Source organism: Hyla sarda, chromosome 13 (genome assembly GCF_029499605.1).
Source record: "Hyla sarda isolate aHylSar1 chromosome 13, aHylSar1.hap1, whole genome shotgun sequence".
Taxonomy (NCBI): Eukaryota; Metazoa; Chordata; class Amphibia; order Anura; family Hylidae; genus Hyla; species Hyla sarda.
Window position 1 is genome coordinate 9187597 of NC_079201.1, and position 13004 is coordinate 9200600.

The following is a 13004-nucleotide window of genomic DNA, read 5'->3' on the forward strand; positions in this document are numbered from 1 at the left end:
TGAAAAACTACAACTACCAGCATGACGCGACTCAATTGTAGGTATTCCATCTGTAGGTAAGTAGACCACAGTACAGTGTTTGTCAACTAGGGTGCCTCCAGCTGTTGCAAAACTACAACTCCCAGCATGACGTGACTCAATTGTAGGTATTCCATCTGTAGGTAAGTAGACCATAGTACAGTGTTTGTCAACCAGGGTGCCTCCAGCTGTTGCAAAACTACAACTCCCAGCATGACGTGACTCAATTGTAGGTATTCCATCTGTAGGTAAGTAGACCACAGTACAGTGTTTGTCAACTAGGGTGCCTCCAGCTGTTGAAAAACTACAACTCCCAGCATGACGCGACTCAATTGTAGGTATTCCATCTGTAGGCAAGTAGACCATAGTACAGTGTTTGTCAACCAGGGTGCCTCCAGCTGTTGCAAAACTACAACTCCCAGCATGACGTGACTCAATTGTAGGTATTCCATCTGTAGGTAAGTAGACCACAGTACAGTGTTTGTCAACTAGGGTGCCTCCAGCTGTTGCAAAACTACAACTCCCAGCATGACGTGACTCAATTGTAGGTATTCCATCTGTAGGTAAGTAGACCATAGTACAGTGTTTGTCAACCAGGGTGCCTCCAGCTGTTGCAAAACTACAACTCCCAGCATGACGTGACTCAATTGTAGGTATTCCATCTGTAGGTAAGTAGACCACAGTACAGTGTTTGTCAACTAGGGTGCCTCCAGCTGTTGAAAAACTACAACTCCCAGCATGACGCGACTCAATTGTAGGTATTCCATCTGTAGGCAAGTAGACCATAGTACAGTGTTTGTCAACCAGGGTGCCTCCAGCTGTTGCAAAACTACAACTCCCAGCATGACGTGACTCAATTGTAGGTATTTCATCTGTAGGCAAGTAGACCATAGTACAGTGTTTGTCAACTGGGGTTCCTCCAGCTGTTGCAAAACGACAACTCCCAGTATGCCCGGACAGCCGTTGGCTGTCCGGGCATGCTGGGAGTTGTCGTTTTGCAACAGCTGGAGGCACGCTAGTTAGGAAACACTGCTCTAATGTGCAGGAGAGATAAGGAAAGTAGTACATGCGCAACTGCAGGTCCGTTATTACTACAAACAAGTAAAACGTTAGCTAATATGAAGATCTTTTACTAGAAGATAAGGGGCTGTTAGTTACATCTGACTCCGCGTATACATAGGGAACCAAGCATCTAATTGTCTGCCAGGTAAAACAGACTATTAGGGCCCATGCACACTATGGATTTTACACTTGGAATTAAAGGGGTACTCCGCCCATAGTCATGTTATCCCCTATCCAAAGGACCCAGCGGCTGGACTGCCTGCGCTCTCCGGGCCGGCGCCGTGTTTGTGACATCGATCTACACTCCCTCCATTCATCTATATGGGAGGGGGCCTGACGGCTGTGTACTTGTGTACTGACCTTCACGCCCCCTACCATAGACGTGAATGGAGGGGGCGTGGCGTGACGTCACGAACACAGGAGCCCCAGACTTCCTCTTTCGGAAAGCCGCAGTGCTGGCCTGGTGATCCCACCCCACGATCAGACACGTTATTCCCTATCCTTTGGATAGCGGATAACATGTCTAGGGCCGGAGAACCCCTTTAAAGGGGTACTCCCCTGGAAAACAACATTTTTATTTCAATCAATTGGTGGCAGAAAGTTAAGCAGATTTGCAAATTACTTCTATTAAAAAATCTTAATACTTCCTGTACTTATAAGCAGTTTTTTTGCTGCACAGGAAGTTCTTTTCTTTTTGAATTTCCTTTCTGTCTGACCACGGTTCTCTCTGCTGACGCCTCTGTCCATTTTAGGAACTGTCCAGAGCAGGAGAGGTTTGCTATGGGGATTTGCTCCAACTCTGAACAGTTCCTGATATGGACAGAGGTGTCAGCAGAGAGCACTGTGATCAGACAGAAAGGAAATTCAAAAAGAAAAGAACTTCCTGTGCAGCAAAAAAAACTGCTTATAAGTACAGGAAGGATTAAGATTTTTTAATAGAAGTAATTGATTAAAATACATTTTTTTTCCAGGGGAGTACCCCCTTAAAGGGGTTCTCCGGTCCTAGACATGTTATCCCCCTATCCAAAGGATCCTGTGGAGCATACAGCAGCTGATAAGTACAGAAAGGATCAAGATTTTTTTTTTATAGAAGTAATTTGCAAATCTGTTTAACTTTCTGGCACCAGTTGATTTAAAAAAAATAATAATTCTAGGAGAGTTCCCCTTTAATCCTGAGCAGAATTCGCTTGCAGCAGAATCCCATTGATTTCAATGGCATCCTGCTGCCCAGTGCACACTGTGAAAGATCCATAGCCGAACTTCCAACACGGAGCAGATTCTGCTGAAGAATTAACATGTTCATTCTTTCGGTGCAAATCTGATTGCAAAAGCCCAATGTTAAAGGGAATTTGAACTTCAGGGGTTAATTACCGCTGCAAATTCTGTGCAAAATAAAGTCCGCTGGGGAATTCTGGGAGGAAATTCCTTGCTGAATTTTGGCAGTGTGCATGGGACCTTAGGCTATGTTCACACCGTGGAATTTCCGTGGAGAATTCAACTCGGAAAATTCGCAAAATTTACGAATGGGGATTCCGCTGTCCTATTCACACAGCAGAATTTCCGCCACAGAAATCCCGGGTGCGGGCAGCGTCGACTGAATCAGTCGGCGCTAGGACCGCACGGACATTGCAGCCCCCATAAACGGCAATGACTCCGCAGCGGATTCCGCCAGAACATTGAGCAGGTTTAATATTCTGACGTCATTAATTTGATTGGAAATTTTCTGTATTAAATTCCAGGCAGAATCCTATTGAACTCAACGGGCTTTGAATTTTGGCAGAATTCCGTGTTTTGAGCACCCAGAAATGCCGCAGAAATTCTGATTAAATGTGCACTGTCATTAAAACTATAAATTTTTGCTATTGCAGTCCTTATGGTAAATCGAAAATCTTTCTAATGTACTTTGTTAAAAAAAAAAAAAAAAAAAAAAAAAAGAAGTTTTCTATGTTTTAATTGTGTTTAAAAAAGCTGCCACTAGGTGTCTCCCTACTCCCAAAGCACATTTCCCCCATCTCTTGCACAGACTTTGGACTTCTGCTGGCCTGGCAGAAGTCCAAAATTGGGAAATGCAGTCTGGAGTGCTGGGGGGGTTGTGCAGCCTTATCCAATCATAGCTCATCTCACACTGAACTGCTCTGGGCTGTGTGTAGCAGAGTGAGTGAGGAAGTTCTCCCCTGTATGGCTTCAGATGATGTCACGCCTGCTGGGGAACGCCCCTTCCCAGTCTGTGAATTTAACTAAGCAGAAAATACAGAACAATATCAAGGTAGAAAACTAAAAAACAATAAAAATAAAGGCAGGGGGTGGTTTATCATGATGGGGGCAGTTACCTGGGAGGATTGTAAAATTTAACAAGATCATATGACAGGTACTCTTTAAATTATGCAAAACAGCAAACATTCAGAGCGGAATTTGAGCGGAATAGCAGGCTAGCTATGTTCCGCCATGTAACCACAGCTGTAGAATAAATAATTAAAATAGGATTTTTTGGCATTTTATGTAGCCGTGTTCAAAATCACAAATTGTACCACTGTTCCTGAATGGTAGTTGACTTGGTTGCACTTATGAGAATTAGGCTTTGTTCACACAGCTGCACGGAATTCTGCATGAATTTATAGCCCATTCACTTCAATGGAATTTCTGCAGTGGAAATTCTGGGACAGCGGAATCCCATTGAATTGAATTGGTTATAAATATATGTTGAATTATCAAGCAGAATTCAGTGCAGACATTCTGCCCTGTGAACCCGGCCCCTTAGATTCTCAGTTGTAAGAATTAGAGATGAGCGAACTTACAGTAAATTCGATTCGTCATGAACTTCTCGGCTCGGCAGTTGATGACTTTTCCTGCATAAATTAGTTCAGCTTTCCGGTGCTCCCGTGGGCTGGAAAAGGTGGATACAGTCCTAGGAAAGAGTCTCCTAGGACTGTATCCACCTTTTCCAGCCCACCGGAGCACCGGAAAGCTGAACTAATTTACGCAGGAAAAGTCATCAACTGCCGAGCCGAGAAGTTTGTGACGAATTGAATTTACTGTAAGTTCGCTCATCTCTAGTAAGAATACACAGAGTGTAGTGGGGTGCTCAGGCTGTGTTCACATGTTCAGGTTTTTAATAAGTAATTCTTGAATTTAAAGCCAGGAACAGATCACGAATGGAGGAGACATATAAAGGAAAGACTGAGACTTCTCCTCTTCTCAGATACTTTCCAGGCTTTTTATTCAGTAATTAAATGCCTGAGGGTGTGAACGCAGCCTAAGGGCTTGTACTCAGGAGATGATTTCACTAATGATCGTTCATATGAATGTTCGTTGCCAATAAATACCCAGTGTAAACATGTCACAAGGAGCCAATCGTCACTGTATGAAGCACATCCCCTTTTGTAAACAAAGGCTGCCAAAAATAATGCAAAGTGCTTCGTACAAACTCTCTTATTGGACAATGGGCGATCGTCTCGGCCACCATTGCTTGTTCCAGGAAATCTGCATGTGTTAGGCTATGTTCACACTACTTTACTGTTCCTGTAAGTTGGTATCCCGCCGAAAACAGGATGCTGAAATATACTGTTAAATGGACACTGTCATGAAAACAAATTTTTGCTATTGCACCCCTTATGGTAAATAAAAAGTCTTTCTAATGTTCTTGGTTTAAAAAAAAATGTTTCATGTTTTATTTGTGTTTAAAAAAGCTTCCACTAGGTGTCTCCCTACTTGTCCAGAGCACATTTCCCCCCCATCTCTTGCACAGACTTTGGACTCCTGCTGGCCTGGCAGAAGTCCAATATCAGGAAATGCAGTCTGGAGTGCTGAGGGTGTGTGTGTGCAGCCTTATCCAATCATAGTTCACTTCACACTGAACTGCTCTGGGCTGTGTGTAGCAGAGTGAGGGAGGAAGTTCTCCCCTGTATGGCTTCAGATGATGTCACGCCTGCTGGGGAACGCCCCTTCCCAGTCTGTGAATCTGACTGAGCAGAAATTACAGAGCAATATCAAGGTAGAAAACTAAGAAATTATAAATATAAAGGCCGGGGGTGGTTTATCATGATGGGGGCAGTGAAATGGGAGGATTATAACATTTAAAGGGGTTATCCCAGAAAAAACTTTTTTTATATATCAACTGGCTCCAGAAAGATAAACAGATTTGTAAATTACTTCTATTAAAAAATCTTAATCCTTTCAGTACTTATGAGCTTCTGAAGTTAAGGTTGTTCTTTTCTGTATAAGTCCTCTCTGATGACACATGTCTCGGGAAACGCCCAGTTTAGAAGCAAATCCCCATAGCAAACCTCTTCTAAACTGGGCGGTTCCCGAGACACATGTCATCAGAGAGCACTTAGACAGAAAAGAACAACCTTCACTTCAGAAGCTCATAAGTACTGAAAGGATTAAGATTTTTTTTATAGAAGCAATTTACAAAATTTACTGTTTAACTTTCTGGAGCCAGTTGAGATATACATTTTTTTTTCCTGGAATACCCCTTTAACAATAAGAGAGGTACTCTTTATTGTTTTAATGGGAGCACTCTTTAATTGATTTCTATGATTGAACTGAGTCACCTAGTGGGCGGATGTATAGCGAGTTTCCCGCTGCTAGTTTGAGCCGTGCAGACCTAATTAAAGTCAATGTAATCTGCTGCGGAAACTCACTGCACATCCGCCTGTGTCAACATACCCTTAGTTGCATTTTTTGGGTCTCTACCAGTTTTTTCGAAAACACACCTTTTCTAGCTATTGTCTCTAAACCAGTGGTCTCCAAAATGAGGACCTCCAGATGTTGCAAAACTCCCAGCATGCTATATATAACAGTAAAGATGATTACAGCACTCCAAAATGCAGGGGTAGTCAACTGGCGGACCAGATCCGGACCGCAGCCGCTAGTCATCTGGACCGCCCGCCGGATCTCCCCTCATTCATTTGTATAGGTGTCTCTAAGACACTGATGAATAGCCGCGGCCCGGAGCGAGGGAGCACTGTGTTCCCTGCCCGGACGGCCAGCGCTTCTCCTGTGATGCAGGTGTATGTGTATGGTAACATGTGCCGGATTTTGCTGCGTATTTGCTGCTGCCTATTTTCCTACCCATTGAAGTTAAAGGGTAGCAAAATATGCACGTGTGACCCTACCTAATAATCCGACCCTACCTAATAATCAGATTTTCCTAATGCCAAGGTTACTACTACCTCAACCTACAGCCCTCAGTGTGTCCTGGACAATGATCAGGACATGCTGGGAGTTGTTGTTTCACAAACTTTTTGCCTTTGCAGAGTTTGCACTTTGCCCCCAATATTCCTCCATTGAAATAAAAGATACTCACATATTCCATATAGTGACGCTTCCTTCTAGCCTGGAGTGCTGAGTCCTGGATGCGGTGGGTAGAGAGGCTTCTGTTCATACACCAGTGCCGGATATTTCTATTGTTAACCATTGAAGAGAAAGAAGGAGTTAATAAAAAATGGTCTCACACATCCACCACATGGATACTGTACACAGAATATACAAATCAAATCCTTCTCTTCTATACTGTATATATAGTAATAACGGAGAATTATACATTAACTATGTGTCTAGAGAAAACCAACATGTACACATTAGAAATGATCCAAACTGAAAAGACATAAAAACTGACACAAAATGTTACAATAGACCTGCACCCTTTCCTGACCCATGTGCATCGCTGGTACCATGAACAGCTTCCTCAGGGGCTGATAACACAAACAGCTTCTTTATGGGTATGGTACAATGACCAGCTTCTTCAGGGGCTGATAACACAAACAGCTTCCTTATGGGTATGGTACAATGACCAGCTTCTTCAGGGGCTGATAACACAAACAGCTTCCTTATGGGTATGGTACAATGACCAGCTTCCTCAGGGGCTGATAACACAAACAGCTTCTTTATGGGTATGGCACCATGACCAGCTTCCTCAGGGGCTGATAACACAAACAGCTTCTTTATGGGTATTGCACCATGACCAGCTTCCTCAGGGGCTGATAACACAAACAGCTTCTTTATGGGTATGGCACCATGACCAGCTTCCTCAGGGGCTGATAACACAAACAGCTTCTTTATGGGTATTGCACCATGACCAGCTTCCTCAGGGGCTGATAACACAAACAGCTTCTTTATGGGTATGGTACAATGACCAGCTTCCTCAGGGGCTGATACCACAAACAGCTTCTTTATGGGTATGGCACCATGAACAGCTTCCTCAGGGGCTGATACCACAAACAGCTTCTTTATGGGTATGGCACCATGACCAGCTTCCTCAGGGGCTGATACCACAAACAGCTTCTTTATGGGTATGGCACCATGAACAGCTTCCTCAGGGGCTGATACCACAAACAGCTTCTTTATGGGTATTGCACCATGACCAGCTTCCTCAGGGGCTGATACCACAAACAGCTTCCTTATGGGTATGGTACAATGACCAGCTTCTTCAGGGGCTGATACCACAAACAGCTTCTTTATGGGTATGGCACCATGACCAGCTTCCTCAGGGGCTGATACCACAAACAGCTTCCTTATGGGTATGGTACAATGACCAGCTTCCTCAGGGGCTGATACCACAAACAGCTTCCTTTTGGGTCTGGTACAACAACCAGCTTTCTTAGGGTCTGGTAACACGACCAGCTTCCTCAGGGTTCTGGTAACACAACCAGCTTCCTCAGAGGTCTGGTACCATGACCATATTCCTCAGGGGTCTGGTAACACGAACAGCTTCTTCAGGGGTGTGGTAACACAAACAGCTTTCTCTGGGGTAAGGTAACATGACCAGCCTCCTCAGAGGTCTGGTACAACAACCTGCTTCTTCAGGAGTCTGGTGCCACAATCTGCTTCCTTAAGGGTCTGGTACCTTGATCGGTTTTCTCAGGTGTCTGGTAATACGAACGGCTTCCTCAGGGGTCTAGTACAACAACCAGCTTCCTCAGGGGTCTGGTACAACAACCAGCTTCCTCAGGGGACTGGTACCTGCTTTCTTGGAGGTCCGAGTGCTGGGACCCTTGCCAATCCCCAGCTGGAAGTTTCATGCAAGCCTATGGGACTTCCAGCAAATTCGTATCCTGTATGCTTTAGCAGTGGGGAAGTGTCTAGCTACAAAGTTGCTGGCAGATTTAAAGGGGTACTCCACAGGCCAGCATTTAGCAGAACATTTAGTTCTGAACGCTGTGTGCGTGCTGCGGGGGTTGGCAACACCCCCTCGATGCAAGTCTATGGGAGGCGGCATGACAGCCGCCACGCAGCACGCACACAGCTTTCGGAACTAAATGTACCAAACTCTGGCCAGTGGAGGACCCCTTTAAAGGGGTACTTTGCCCCTAAACATCTTAACCCCTATCCACAGGAAAGGAGATAAGCTGTCTGATCGCAGAGGTCCCCTTGGCACTCCGTATTCCGATGCACGTAGCGAACTTCTCTCCGTGCCGGATGATGGGCAACAACTGCCGACAAACCCCCTTTCATAGACATGAATGAAGGGCGCGTGGCGTCACGAACAAGGAAGCCCCAAGCTTCTGTGTTCAATACTTCCGCAGTGTTGGCCCAAGGATCGCGGTGGGTCCCAGCGGCAGGACCCCCCTGGTCAGACATATTACCCCCTATCCTTTGGATGGGGTCTGACCGCTGGGACCTCCGCGATTTCCAGAACAGAACCCAGACTCTCAGTGAGGAGCGTGTGTTTTCCACCGGTACACAGCATGTGCGCCATTAATTTCTTTCTGAGCGCCGATGACGCCCAAGTGCTGGACTCGGGTCTATTCGGAGCGCCCATAGAAATTAATGGAGTGCGTGCTGTCTACTGTTGGCGACACAAGCTCCTCACTGAGTCCTGTCCCGGAGGACGCAGGGGGTACCAGCGGTGAGACCCTCTGGGATCAGCTACTTATTCCCTATACTGTAATTTTGGCTGGAGTTCTCCTTTAAATTCACATGTTGTGGCCACACATACACACACACAGTCTGCATGTTAAATGCTAAAACTAACAAGAAAGTTTTGCAATTTGTAGTTTTTTTTTTTTTTTTTTTAACGACTCATCAGTTCTCTGGAACAGGAAACATTTGCTGATTGTTATGTAAACCAAAACTGGTGATATTATAACTGACTGGATATCAAGAAGAAGAGCATTATGGGCCACCAGGTATCTTCAATTGTCATAGTCATTCCTTACATATTCAAATTTAACCCCTTAATGGGGTTATCCAGGAAAAAAAATAATTTTATATATCAACTGGCTCCAGAAAGTTAAACAGATTTGTAAAATACTTCTATTAAAAAATCTTAATCCTTTCAGTACTTATGAGCTTCTGAAGTTAAGGTTGTTCTTTTCTGTATAAGTCCTCTCTGATGACACATGTCTCAGGAACCGCCCAGTTTAGAAGCAAATCCCCAAAGCAAACCTCTTCTAAACTGGGCGTTTCCCGAGACACGTGTCATCAGAAAGCACTTAGACAGAAAAGAACAAACTTAACTTCAGAAGCTCATAAGTACTGAAAGGATTAAGATTTTTTAATAGAAGTAATTTACAAATCTGTTTAAAGGGGTTGTGCACTGCCCTGCAGTTCGGAGCTCCGCTCACAGCATCCGGAAGTTCATTACTCCGAACGCTGTGTGCGGGCTTCGGTGTTCGCGGCCCCCGTGACGTATTGCCCGCCCCCTCGTGTCGTCTCGCCTGCCCCCTCAACGAAAGTCTATGGGAAGGGGGCGCGACCGCTGTCACGCCCCCTTCCCATAGACTTTGGTAGAGGGGGCGGGCGTGACGTCACGCCAGGGGGCGGCGAACAACGAAGCCCGCACACAGCGTTCGGAGTAATGAACTTCCGGACGCTGTGAGCGGAGCTCCGAACTGCAGGGCAGCGCACAACCCCTTTAACTTTCTGGAGCCAGTTGATATAAAAAAATTTTTTTTTCCTGGATAACCCCTTTAAAGGAGTACTCCGGGATATGAAAACCTATCCCCTCTATCCTAGGAATATGGGATAAGTTTCAGATCGCGGGGGAACCAGCAAAGTCAGCGGCAAAGGGGCGTGTCTGAACAATGCATACACGGCGGCCGACACGCCCCCTCAATACATCTCTATTGGAGAGGCGGAGCGCTGCATTCGGCAATCTCCGACTCTGCCATAGAGATGTATTGAGGGGGGTGTCAGCCGCCGCGTCATGCGGTGGTCGACATGCGCTGTTTCGGCAAAGAGCTTGAGGCCCCGTACGGGAGATCGTGGGAGGGCCCCAGCGGTGAGACGCCCCACGATCTGAAACTTATCCCTTATCCTTAGAAGAGGAGATAAGTCTTCATATCCCGGAGTACTCCTTTAAAATGTAACAATGTTAATGATCCAATACGATGAACGCCGTAAACATAAAAAAAAAATACAAAAATACTAAATTTTCCTCCAAAAAATCACAATTGATTAAAAAGTGATCAAAAAGTCACATATACACATAAGTGGTACCGATAAAAACTACAGATCGTGGCGCAAATAAAATGAGCCCTCATACAGCCCCTTAAATAAAAAAAAGTCATAGTGGGGTCAGAATTGAATACATAGATTTTTTTTGTTTTTGTTTTAAAGTTTGACTTTATATTTTTTTTTTGTAGTAAAATAATTTTTTTTAAAAATCTAAATCTGGTGTCGTTTTAATCGTATTGACCCACAGAATGAAGAGAACCGGTCCTTTTTACCGTACAGTAAAAAAAACAAGAACAAAACACCCAAAAGCCGAAAAATTTAGTTTTTATTTTTGATTTCGCCCCCCCCCCCCCCCGCGCAAATAATAATTTAATAATATTTGGTAACGCCGCACATTTTATGGTAAAACAAAAGGAGTGCGATTGGTCGAAAAAACGCAAAAAAAAAAAGCAAGTTCTCGTATGGGTCTGTGGATGGGAAAAATTAAGAGTTGTGGTTGTTATAAGGCGAGGGGGGGGGGAAGGGGTTAATTAAGTAAGGTTGGGTTCACACCACGATTTTACTATACGGTTTCATAAAAAAAAAAAACGTATGCAACCGTACAGAAAACCGCGCCCATAGACTTCCCATTCAAAACTGTATTCACCATAATGTATACGGTTGTCTCTCCGTTTTTCAAACCATACGGTTTTTTACTTTTTTTTTTTCCGGACAGAAAACCGTGGCCTACCACGGTTTTTGGGTCCGGGTGAAAAACCGTATTAAACTGTATACGTTTATTTTATTTTTTTAAACATGGGAGTCAATGGGAACCGCACAGAACCGTATGTGCGTACGGTTCCATCCAGTATTCACCATATGGTTTTTTACTTTGCACAGTTTTTTTTCTTGCAATTTCAATCAAACAAGTGAAACTTTATTCATAATGGAGTGAAAAGTTAAAAACGTATATGTTTTTTTCTTTAAAAAACTGATGCAACCGGACGTCATTTTTCCAACCGTATGCAGATAAAAATTTGTACACACGTTTTGATACAGTTTAGGCTTCATTCACATCTCGTATCCCGTATCCGGTTTCAGTGTAAAAACCGTATCGAACCGTATTGTAAACCGTACGTATAGACGACATGTCATTGAAAACCGTACGCCAAACGTAGCATCAGGTTGTGTACATTTTGCATCATTTACGGTTTTATCCGGTTTTTTTTTTCCCGCACACAAAACCGTAGTCTACTATGGTTTTATGTCCGGGTGAAAAAATGGATACAAACCGTATACATTTTTTTTTTTTAAATGGTAGTCAACGGGAACCGTACGTAACTATGTGCGTACGGTTCCATCCGGTTTGCACAATACGGGTTTGCACATGCGCAGTGCACGCCGAAAGTTCTTCCCACAAATAGAACAAGAAGAACTTTATTTAATTAAAGACAAACATAAAACCTTATCCGTTTTTTTTTTTTTTTTTTACTTATTAAACCGTATGCAACCGGACATTCGTTTTCAAACCGTACTGAGGTGTATACGGTTCGGTCCGGTTTTGAGACAAACTTTTTTTTACAAAAAACCTGATACGGGAACCGTATTGCAAAAATCGAGATGTGAATGCTGCCTAAGGCTGCATTCACACCACGTTTTTGCAGTACAGTTCCCGTATACGGTTTCAATGTGAAAACCGTACGGAACCGTATTGAAAACCGTACGCATTGACTCTCCATTGGAAACCGTATGTCAAACGATGCATCAGGTTGTGTCAGTTTTGCACCCTGTACGGTTCTATCAGTATTTTTTCCCCGTACCCAAAACCGTAGCCTACCACGGTTTTGGGTCCGGGTGAAAAACTGTATTAAACCGTATACTTTTTTTTTTTTTTTTTTTAAACATGGGAGTCAATGGGAACCGTACAGACCTGTATGTGCGAACGGTTCCATACGGTTTTCACCATACGTTTTTTGACTTTGCACAGTTTTTTTTTCTTGGAATTTCAATTCAACAAGTGAAACTTTATTCATAATGGAGTGAAAAGTTAAAAACGTATACGGTTTTTTTTCTTAAAAAACGGATGTAACCGGACGTCATTTTTTTCAACCGTATACGGATAAAGTTTTGTACACACGTTTTGATACAGTTTAGTCAGGTTTTGAGGAATCAGTTTTTTTTTTTTTAATCAAAAACCTGATACAGGAACTGTATTGAAAAAAACGTGTGTGAACCCACCCTAAGAAATTAATAAAACGTAACAAACCTTATACATTTGGTTCGGTTCTGACCTGATGGATACTGTGCAGTTGCAAAACTACAACTCCCAGCATGCCCGGACAGCCTTCGGCTGTCCGGGCATGCTGGGAGTTGTAGTTTTGCAACAGCCAGCTGGTTGGGAAACAGTTTTGGTGACACACGTGACCACGACGTGTCACACCCGGAGTAGGGGGGCGCTGTGGCCGGAGGGGGAGGTGGGTGTTTGGGGTCTATGCTCCCCGAGTCACGTCCGTACAGCGGAGGGGTCAGGGGGCGGGTCCCAATTA

At 44.1% G+C, this 13004-nt stretch overlaps 1 protein-coding gene across 2 annotated transcripts in view; it reads right to left on the reverse strand.

Annotated features, from left to right (window-relative positions):
* MAFG (MAF bZIP transcription factor G) overlaps nucleotides 1-13004 on the reverse strand; it is a 61767-nt gene that overhangs the window by 48628 nt on the left and 135 nt on the right. Inside the window, exons 1-2 of one of the 2 annotated variants that reach the window (XM_056550693.1) lie at nucleotides 12725-12948; nucleotides 6389-6485 (exon numbers count right to left, since the gene is read on the reverse strand). The gene's annotated coding sequence lies outside the window, so the exon portion shown is untranslated. Of the gene's footprint in view, nucleotides 1-6388; nucleotides 6486-12724; nucleotides 12949-13004 lie in introns of those variants that run through there. The other variant, XM_056550694.1, reaches the window with a different exon arrangement.